Below are 11,544 nucleotides of genomic sequence, written 5' to 3' on the forward strand. Positions count from 1 at the left end.
AACAGAGGTGTTTCTGGCCCCTCTTATGTGAAATGAAGACTTTTTAATGTGAATTTAGAAGTAAGTCCTGAGAGTGAAAACAAAATCAGACCCTGAGAATGGCAGAAAGTCCAAAGGAGATGAAGGCCGGGGAACCCCAGGCGAAGTTAAATCAGCCCGACAGGAGCACAGACGCGTGATGGGGCACCAGGTGGGAGTGACGGGAGGGCACAAGCTGCCTTCTGGGGTGATGGAATGCTCTGTAGCGTGCTCGGGGTGTGAGGTACTTGCAGATGAGCATTGGTCAGAACTAACTGAATGGTAGCACTTGAGATCTGACCAGTTTGATACATGCTCACTAGGCCTCAATCTAAAAAGGGAAAAGGAGGGAAAAAAAAGAGTTAGAAACTAAAGGCTAGAGGAAATAAGTGACAGACAAGGAAACGCTTCTGTAACCAGAATGTATCTTTTTCACGGGGAAATATGAACCATATGTCTATACATGTGTGCACATATGAACATGAATCTGTGAATGTGCACACACATGCACACATGTACATGCACACATATGTACAAATGCATGTGCGTATATCTCCGTGGGAGCATATACAGATGTACATGCACACGTACGCACAAATGCATGTGTGTACACCCATGTGGGAGCATATACAGATGTACATGCACATGCATGCCCAAATGCATGTGTGTACACCTGCATGGGAGCGTATACAGATGTACATGCACATGCATGCACAAATGCATGTGTGTACACTGTGGGAGCATTTACACATGTATATGCACACGTATGCACAAATGCATGTGTGTATACCTGCGTGGGAGCATATACAGATGTACATGCACAGTACGCACAAATGCATGTGTGTACACCCGTGTGGGAGCATATACAGATGTACGTACATGCACATGCATGCCCAAATGCATGTGTGTACACCCGTGTGGGAGCATATACAGATGTACATGCACATGCATGCACAAATGCATGTGTGTACACTGGGAGCGTTTACACATGTACATGCACATGCATGCACAAATACATGTGTGTACACCTGCATGGAAGCATATACAGATGTACATGCACACGTATGCACAAATACATGTGTGTACACCCATGTAGGAGTGTATACAGATGTACATGCACACATGCATGTGTGTATACCCACATGGGAGTGTATACGCATATACATGCACACGTACACACAAATGCATGTGTGTATACCCGCGTAGGAGTGTATACAGATGTACATGCACACATGCATGTGTGTATACCCACATGGGTGTGTATACGCATATACATGCACACGTACACACAAATGCATGTGTGTATACCCGCATGGGAGCATATACATATGTACATGCACAAATACATGTGTGTATACCCACATGGGAGCGTATACAGATGTACATGCACACATATGCACAAATGCATGTGTGTACACCCGTGTGGGAGCATATACAGAGGTCCGTGCACAAATACATGTGTGTACACCTGTGTGGGAGCATATAAAGATGTACATGCACACATATGCACAAATGCATGTGTGTACACCCACATGGGAGTGTATAAACCCTAATATGTACATGCATACGTATGTACAAATACATGTGTGTACACCTGCTTGGAAGCATATAGAGATGTACATGCACGCGTAGGCACAAATACATGTGTGTACATCCACGTGGGAGTGTTTACAGAGGTACATGCACAAATACATGTGTGTACACCTGTGTGGGAGCATATACAGATATACATGCACACATATGCATGTGTGCACAACCGCACGGGAGTGTATAAACCCTAGTATGTACATGCACATGTATGCACAAATACACGTGTGTACACCTGCTTGGGAGCGTCTACAGATGTACGTGCACGCATATGCACAAATGCATGTGTGTACTGTGTGTATACCCACATGGGAACGTATACATATGTATACAAACATGAATGCGTACATGTGCATTTATCCACACATACATGTACACACACGTGCATACATATGTATAAACCCAACACACACAGATGAAAGAGTGAAAGGGGAGATAGAAAAGTGAATCTGGGCTTTCGCCAACTCACACTTCTGTCTGATCAAGTCAACTGTGGTCCCTGCCCAGTGCACATCAAAAAGGTCCGTGTATCCCTCATGGTCCACCCTCTGCATGGACACTTCACGTTTCCCAACAGAGCCGGAGCCCATTGGAAACGCAGGTTGGGTTCAGAGGTCGGTTTCCATGGTGTCCTGCCACTCTCCAGTTGCTGGTCTTGCGAGCAGCCGTCTAACTTCCCCACACATCAGCCATCCTCCTACAGCTACAGATGAGCAGAGAAAGGAGAGAACATGTGCATAAGGCACTTATCCTGTACCCAAAACAGACGCGTGCTCAGTACAGGATGGTTCACATCATCTCCATCGTCATTATCGCCGTCATTGTCACCACATCATCGCCACCACCATGAAGGGACACAGCTCTGCTCTTCTCTAAGGAAGAGCTCTGCCAGCTCTTAGCTGTGATCTATCTTTGGACCCTAATGGAACGGAGGAAGACAGCGTTACAAAGGCAGGCTCCAGGCCCCACACAGTGGGCAGGCCCCAGAATCCAGGAACCTCCCCCTTCCCAGTGGGCCCTCAGCTCAGAGAGCAGGAAACTGGGAAGGCTTGCGCTGGGTACAGGGCCAGGTGGGTCCTGCATGTGTGAATGGGCACAGAGGTGAGAAAGGCATCTAGGGTGGGAGGAGTCACACACACAAAGGCTCTGAGCTAGGAAAGGACAGACAGCTAGCGGAGTTGGCATGGAGGCCTCTGGGTGTTGCGGCGGTGCCAGCTCGGGCACCCTGTGTCATTCCTGAACAAAGGAGACACACTCCTTGTCTGCATTAGTCCGTTCTCACACTGCTGGGAAGAACTGTCCGAGACTGGGTAATTTATAAACAAAGGAGGGTTAATCGACACAGTACTGCATGGCTGGGGAGGCCTCAGGAAACTTACAATTATGGCACAAGGGGAAGAAGGCACGTCTCACACTGTGGCAGGTGAGAGAGCATGTGAAGGAGGAATGTCAAACATGTACAAAACCATCGGATCTGGGGAGAACTCACTATCACAAGAACAGCATGGTGGAAACTGCCCCCAGGATCCAATCACCTCCCACCAGGGTCACTCCCTCAACATGCAGGGATTATCGGGATTATAATTCAAGATGAGATTTAGGTGGGGACATAGCCACACCATATCACCGTGCATCGCCAGGGGCGAAGCTCACTATACGCAAATACAAGCACACACAAACAGCGCATATGCCTGCAGTGCCAGGAAGAAGAACCTGGGCAAGGAAGTGCCAGGAGGTCAGAAGAAGCATTTCCAGCCTCTCTGAGGAGGTCACACCCAGAATCTGATCACCTTGGTAAGGATGGAGGCCAAGGTTCCATCTCTACTCAGTTTCTGTGCTGAAACCTAGCCTCCAATGCCATCGTATTGAGAGGTGGAGCTTTAGGAGGGGATTAGGTCAGGAGGACAGAGCCTGCATGAAGGGGATTAATGACTTATAAAAGAGGCGCTATTCAAAAACAGAAAAAGCCCTTACCAGACAAGGAATCTGCCAGCACCTTGAGCTTGGACTTCTCAGCTTCCAGAACAGTGAGCAACACGTTTCTGGTGTTTAACAATCACTCAGTCTGAGATTTTTTTTTTATCGCAGCTTCAGCAAAGTAAGATGGTCGCTAGCAAGCCCAGGCTGCAGGACACACTTTGTACAAGACAGGTGCCTGCTCCCTGAACCCCAGAGTGTAGCCATGGCAGCTGTGCCCACGTGGCCTCAGCCCCCCTGCTGTGATGGAGTTGGGGAGGTCGTGCTTCCTGGGTTCCTCACTCCCAAGAGAAAGAAGGAGGGCCAGGATAGACATGCCCAGCATTCCTCGCAGGTGTACCAGGTCAGGCCTCTAACTCCCTGGGGTAGAGGGAGGCCCGAGTTACACTGGGAGCCTCCTTCAGGGGAGGGCCATCCCCCCAGGAAAGCAAAACCTAAGATGTGGTTAGTGGTGAATTAGGAGGTGGGCGGAGGACCTGTGTCCGAAAGCCCTCAGGGCCAGAGAGCAAGTCCTGCACTGGAAAGAGTGAGAGAGGTCCCGCGGTTGGGCCCAGAAAACAGGGGGACAAGCGGGAACACAACTGCCAGGGGAGGGCCATGCAGGGGACTCCGCTCTGGCTAGGCCTCTGGGCATGTTTCAGAGGGAAACTCATCACGTTTTTAAACGACTTCTGTGGAAGACGTGGAGGAGGGCTGTGGGCAGGCCATCTCATAGACAGATTGGGGAATTTTGTAAGAGTCAGTGAGACAGGATGGCACCCTGGCTGCTCCAGGATCTAGTTGCGGCTTGAGAAAGGAGGTCGAGCGAAAAGCTAGTTGCTGAGCCACAGAGAAGGGGAGTGACTCAGGGAGGAGCAGGGGCAGATGTCGGGCAGCAGGAAGCTCTCGAGTGATTTGGGACGGCAGCTCTGAGATGCCTGGGAGCTACAGCAGGAACCCAGTGGGGACGTCCGTGCTTCGAGACAGCAACTCTGTGCTTCCTTCCGCTGCACCAGAAACTGATTCTAAAATGTTGAGATTTGCCCTCCTGAGCCCAATTATTATTATGATTATTATTTTATTTTTATTTTTTTGAGACGGAGTCTCGCTCTGTCACCCAGGCTGGAGTGCGGTGGTGCTATCTCAGCTCACTACAAGCTCCGCCTCCCGGTTCAAGTGATTCTTCTGCTTCAGTCTCCTGAGTAGCTGGGAATTACAGGCGTGCACCACCATACCTGGCTAACTTTTGTATTTTTAATAGAGAAGGGGTTTCACCACGTTGGCCACGCTGGTCTCGAACTCCTGACCCCAGGTGATCTGCCTGCCTCGGCCTCCCAAAAGTGCTAGGATTACAGGCATGAGCCACCCCACCTGGCCAAAAACAACCCTGAAGCCCAATTTTTAAATGACATTAAAAGTGTATCACAAAAGTGAAATAGGCATGTAAAAAAGATGCTCTGCATAATAAGGTTGCTGAATCTAAAAACCAAAAACGGAACAGTTTAAGACAGGAGGGAACTGGCTTCCATGAGGGTGTCAGGTTGGACAAATTCCCTCTGAGCATGTCCTGTCACCGTGATCCCACAGTTGTGGGGCTCACAGGGGACTGCTCCTTGCTCTGGGACGTGGCCGAGAGTTCGGATTCACCACTGTAAGTAGGAACACTGAAAAACTCCAGCTGAACCCAAGAACCCACCTTTGAGCCAGGTTTCAGCCAATTTATCTCATTCGGCAATTTCACCCTGAGTCACGCTGCACATTCCATGGATGAATCTCAGAGTGTAAACATCTGCTTTGACATCCTCAGACAGAACGCAGATGCAGGCACGCCAAAGCTCGGGTCTCATCCTATGCCGGAAAAGATGGGGAAAGAATAGAAAGTGGCATGTGTGATATTTAGTTTGGGGTCAAGGACGGTTGCTGGGTGAGCCAACATCACACACACAACATAGCCCACCCGCATCCCAGTGGCAACCTGGGCCACCCCACTGCTGCCATCCCTGCCAGGGCTAATCACGACAAGGGTTGGCATATCCCAGTGACAACATGGGGCCCCCCACTGCTGCTGTCCCTGCCCAGGCTAATCTCGAAAAGAGCTGGCGTATCCCGGTGGCAACCTGCCTCCCGCTCCCCGCCGCTGCTGTCCCTGCCTGAGCTAATCACAGCAAAGGGTTGGTGTTACTGGAATGCACTCTTATGTTCACGCTGATTTATCTATCCAAGTGATCGTCCATTGTTATCACAGGGTTCCTTTCTTCATTGGTTAAATCTAGAGTGGTCAGTGGGGTTTAGTTTTTAATTGCCCCTCGCTGATGTACTTTGGCGCACACCTTCTCTGACCTCCATGTAAGCCTGGCCATCAGAAATGCTTTTTGTCCCTGAACAGTGACAGGTGCACTGTGTATGGGAGACAAATGACTAGAATGTGACATGTTCCTCCAAAGCCAACCCTGACTGGTGGCGTGGAGCCGCAAGGTGCGACGTCACTCTCGCTCAACTGCCTTTTGTACCTTTGAGGTGGGCACGGACTCCATGGAAGCCTGAGCCACCAAGGGCTTCCCGGGGGCAACACTGCTTCGTGTAGGGTCACGAGAAACTCCCAGGGTTCCTGGGTAAGGAAGACACAGCAAGCGCTGGCCTCTGTCACATCCACCTTTGTCACCAGAAGCCCAACTTTAGGGCACCTCTCTCTCAGCTGTTTGAGTTTTAGGGTCTTGCCATAAAACTTCATTGAGGCCTCCTGGGTGAGGCTCAAAGCACCCAGCCCCATGTAGGAACAGGTTGAGAGCACACAGAGAAAAGAGCAAGGTTGCACCCCAAGAGAATGACAGGCGGGGAGACAAATGCTGGCTCCGTCAGCCTGACCCCATTCCCTGGGTGGCCAAGAGGGACGTGCGATGGGTCTTGTGAGGGTGGAGGGCGCCTGAGGGACTTGCACCCATTCCCTTGCTGGCAGTTTACCCGAAGGAGTTGACGTTTTTAAACGAACACGAAGTCTCCGCTCTTTGGAGTGTGACAGGCTGCCCCTGTCTGCGGAAGCTGTCCCTGAATAGGCTTTCTCTGAGCTTGTTCCTGTGGAGGGCTGGGCCTGGTTTCTAATCCCCCCCTTCCCCGGGCTGCCTGCTGCTGGCTGCGGCAAGTGTGGGTTTGGCTGCATGATGGCCTCATAATGGCTCTGGTGACGCCCTCTGCGTCTTCTCCCGGCGCCAGCCTTTCAACAGAGCCACACATTATGCCTGGATAAGGCTCAAAGAGCAGCTTAATATCAGGTTCTCTGGGGCTGTAATCATGGGTTCAGGATGGAGCAGACTCAGCCTCAGCGAGGCCTCTGTGCAGCCTCCGGCTTAAAACACGTCAACGCATCCGTGGGCACTTTTTGGAGTTAAAGAGCAACTTACACATCTGCCTGTATCCGTAGGAAATGAATGAAAATAAACAAACAGATTCCTTGCATTCAACACAGCGTAAGAAAAACCACATCCTGCTCTCCAGTAGCCGAGGAAAGCCGGCTCACGAGAGCATACAGGGAGAAGAGGCCGGCACTGTGTGGCTGCCAGCGAAGCTCACTTGTATGTCAGATGCAGCACTTTTGTTAGCCCATTATGTTACTATTTTTTTTTTCTTCAACACTCCTGTGTCTACTGGGATCTCCTGTTTTTATTGTTTTGGGATGAGATTTTAAAACAAAACAAAACAGAAAAAAACACCATTTCATGTGGCCTGTGTGCTCTTGTACATTAAACCAAAAAAAAACCCCTGGATCACCACACAGGAGACTCTCCTCCCCGTTCTCTAGGGATGCACCCGCATGGGGAAACCCTCTTTTCTCTTTGTTTTTGACCGTGTGATCTAACAGGACGATCTGGAGGAAACGCCATGTTCACAGGACACATTTCTGCAGCGTGGCTCGGGGGCCCACCGCCAGGGTTTGGCTCGCTCATGTCGCAAACTAGAGGGGAGGAGGGTGCTGGTTATTTCCCATCTGCAGTCTCAGTTTCCCCACCAGAGCATTCACGGAAATACTTGGGTGGGCTGTGATGTAGTCCCGGCATGAAACCCCCAGCACTGACATTGGAGTCTGGAGGTTTGGACATAGTTGCCAACATCACACTGACTTCCATGCCAGCACCAAGTCTGCAGGTCCCAGGCCACTCGCGCTTCTGAACACAAGGTCAAGGCTCCCACAGCCTCTCTGGGGTCTGTAGTTCACTAGAACGACTCGCAGAACTCAGAAAAGCTCTGTCCTTACAACTGCAGCTCTACTACCAAGGGCACGCTGAGGACCTACCAGCGGAGATGCGTCCAGGGCTGGTCGAGATCAGGAAGATCCCAACATGGGGCTCCCGGGCCCTCTCCCTGTGGAAGGGGGCAGAGGGCACTTCCCCTCCTGTACATCTGCGAGTTCTCACTGGAGCCTCCTCCTGTAGGGATCACTGCCCGGGTGACGAGCTCCATCTCAAGCCTTCTCCCTTTTGGGAGGTCAAAGGTCAGCTGTACCATGTGACCCCTGTAACCACATAGTTAGCCTTTCTGGTGTGGTCAGCCCCATGCAGACCGTAAGATGCCTAGGGACCTCCTTGAGTAACAAATTCCTATCACTCAGGAAATTCCACAGGCTTAGATGTTACCTCCTAGGAACCCAGGACAAAGACCAGGCACATTTCTTACTACACAACAATAATGGTAAGCTATGGCAGGAGCGTCGTGATGATGAAATGGGAAGATGCAGGTCAAGCATGAGTGGCGGGGCCTGTGATCTGTGCTTTACATACTGATGAGTGCTTAATAAATGTTAGCTGGTGTTGTCTGCACCATTGCTGCGTCATCCCACTCCCGAGTCAAGGCCAGTCCAAGTCCCACAACACGTTCAGTTCAGGTGCCAGCAAACTTACACGACAGGGTCCCTTTGATAATTCTCTATAAACCTATCTATAAGCTATCATTTCTGCATGAGCTGAGACATAGGCAAACAATTTTTTTCAATGTTTAAAATTTTCACTGTTTCTTAGAAAAATAGTAGGTTAGAATCTTAAACTGTATTTTACTTACATTATCACACACAAATAATGTCATATTCTGGTGTATTTTATGGAAGATTAGTTAGCACTAAAAACTCACAGGCAAAAGAATGAATGCAAATCATTTTCACACTGCTCTGTAATTTTATCCTTCCGGTGATACTTTGAAATTAGTATTCTTGTCGAAAGTTTCTAAGTAATGATTCTGATGAGCCTCAGAGAGGTAATGTGACCGTGCAAGTTCATTAAGCTGGTCATCGATGCAACATTTCAGCAAAACCACAGCATTATTGAATAGGAAGAAGTACATGTGGTGGCCTTTGGTTCGAGGTATCCAGCGCTGTCCTTGGGTGGGGGAGAAGCAGTGTCACCTCCCGTCCAGCAGGAGGCTTGCCCTGCTCCAGAGTGGGGTGGGGGGGTGCGTGTTCTGTTGCTCCAGCACTTACAGGGTAAGGCGAGGTACCAGGACTCATTTCAGGTACCAAAGCAGATCAGGGGACAGACTGAAATTCTGTAAAAATTTCACATTAGGTGGTCAAGAACTCATGAAATGATTCACTTGCATTAAGGATATACACCCTTTCACTCAGTGGTGTGCTTGATAAATATCTTGCAACTGGCTCTCCAGAAAGCAGGAAGAGAGCTTCCTTACAGTGTGCCAGTGTCCATGGTGAAAATGCCCTCACTGTGGCAGATTCCAGAAAGCAGAAAGAGAGCTGACTCACAGCGTGCCAGTGTCCACGGTGCAATCCCCTCCCCGTGGCAGATTCCAGCCCCACAGTGCAACATTGCTGAATGCAGACTTGGGAAAAGCCGTGCACATCAGTCCTTGCAAGATGCTCAGCATACCACTGGTTTCATTCTGGGGCTCCTACCCCTCATGAGCATTTTGAATCTTGATTTTGTTATCAATCATGTTTATGTTAGTTACCTGCCCAAGTCACCTTCAGTGTTGTCAGGGTGCCCTATGGATAGGATGGTGAGTGAGCAGAACGTAGAGCCCTCCTGGGCACATGTCACCTTATCTACTTTGAGCAAAATTCTTTGCTCAACATAAGTCTCCCTACCTATATTCTTACCTAAATCATATTTCTCTACTCTCAATGTTAAATAAAAAATAAATACTTACACATAGGGCATTTTCCAGTCGGCAAACCTCCATTTCATTCTGACACTCGTCTCATCGACCTCATAGCTTGCGTCTTCTGCAAATGTGTAAGAATGCCCTGTAGAACTTGATGTGGCCAAATGTTGGATTCCCAAGTTCAGGAAGGGCAGGGCTAGCTTTATAGCAATGCATGGAGAATAAAAGTTTGTGTTGATTGAGTTACCAAAACCAGGTTAATAGGACTTTGGAGAAGCAGAACTTTGGTGGAGGATATTGAGGTATGTAAATAAAGGCATGAGAGGGTCCAAAAGATGTTGCTGAGGGAAAATAGCAAGATGTGACTGTGCTTTAGAGGGAGGGCATGGAGCGGGAGTGGAATGTTGGAAAGGACCCCAGATCTAGAGCCTGGGAGTGGAGAACCTGGTGAGGCCAGGCTAGAGGTCATGATCTACAGTAAGCAACAAGAAAGCAGCGCTCAACAAGGCAGCCGTGGAGAGCCAAGGGCTGCCGGCAGCCTCTTCATCACCCTCGGGGTGAAGGCAGAGGAAGAAGCAGCCCCTGGGAAGCATGTGGTAAAAACCTAGCAGAGGCTCCAACTAACCCAAAGTGCATCGTAAAATATCATAACAGGATGCCGTGAGGGAAATCTACAAAAGACTGTTGTTTCAAAAACAAGAATCTTTTTTTTTTTTTTTTTTTGAGACGGAGTCTCGCTCTGTGGCCCAGGCTGGAGTGCAGTGGTGCGATCTCGGCTCACCGCAAGCTCTGCCTCCTGGGTTTATGCCATTCTCCTGCCTCAGCCTCCCAAGTAGCTGGAACTACAGGCGCCCGCCACCTCGTCTGGCTAATTTTTTGTATTTTTAGTAGAGATGGGGTTTCACCATGTTAGCCAGGCTTGTCTCGATCTCCTGACCTCGTGATCCACCCACCTCAGCCTCCCAAAGTGCTGGGATTACAGGCGTGAGCCACCGCGCCTGGCAAAAACAAGAATCTTTTATGCAACAACCGGGAGACCATCAGGCTTTCCCAGCCTTGCATTTGAAGGTTTCTGCAGGAATTTCACCTTGTTTTCACCCAGCTGTGCTTTCTGTGCATTTGGAAATGATGCCCCCCTCATGTATCTGTGTGGCAGCAAAATCCAGGCTATGGCCCTTCCATCATTTTCCTGCCAGAAGCCCACAGAGCCTGCTCCAGCCCAGCACCAGCTCAGCACCTCCCAGCAGGCCCTGGAGGCCACCCATGGTACCCCTGGCTAATTGGCTGCCACTGGTGCTGCTGGAAGTCGAGCAATGTGGCCACCGCTGCCCTCCACTTCCTCCGTCAGTATTTTTAGCATCTTTTCTCTGCCAACCCAACTCACAGACATGCCACATGCGTTCGCCTGCAGGAGCAGTTTGGATATTCTGCTGTTTAATAGCCTTCGCGCTTACACAGACCCAGGAGCAGGACTGCGTGGTTGAATATACAGTGACAAAGCCCAGGGACAGGGCGCGTTGCAGGTCAGCCGCTCGCAGCTGCCGGGTACGGGTGGTGTCCACTCTTACCGGCGTTGATTCCACTGGAAACCTGATCCTATCTCGATAATGCGGTGACCCTGGGCTCCAAGAAGCTTCCTGCCTTTTAAAGCATTTTTCTTGTGCAGCCCATTGTGACATGACAAATAAGCTGTCCATGTACCTTCGTGTGTTCACAGAGGGTCCCTGGCAGTGGATGTGGCTTCTATGGCTCAGGTTAGAACCCAGCCTCTGTCCCCGTCCATCTGTACTCTAGCTAACCGTGGTTTCCCAGGCTTAAACAGGTGGACCAGCAAGTCGCGCAGAGCACGTGTTTGGACTGTGGCCCCGTGGCCCCGCCCCC

At 50.0% G+C, this 11,544-nt stretch overlaps 1 long non-coding RNA gene across 1 annotated transcript; it reads right to left on the minus strand.

Annotated features, from left to right (window-relative positions):
* Window positions 1–107: 107 nt before the first annotated feature.
* Window positions 108–11,311, minus strand: LOC108527041 (uncharacterized). The gene is made up of 5 exons (XR_001884671.1): window positions 11,232–11,311; window positions 9,709–9,784; window positions 5,258–5,409; window positions 2,075–2,308; window positions 108–349 (listed from the first exon to the last, which is right to left on the minus strand). It is a non-coding gene; the product is annotated as an uncharacterized LOC108527041 (long non-coding RNA).
* Window positions 11,312–11,544: the final 233 nt, after the last annotated feature.

This window comes from Rhinopithecus bieti, unplaced genomic scaffold, assembly GCF_001698545.2.
Source record: "Rhinopithecus bieti isolate Rb0 unplaced genomic scaffold, ASM169854v2 scaffold_3734, whole genome shotgun sequence".
Classification (NCBI taxonomy): Eukaryota; Metazoa; Chordata; class Mammalia; order Primates; family Cercopithecidae; genus Rhinopithecus; species Rhinopithecus bieti.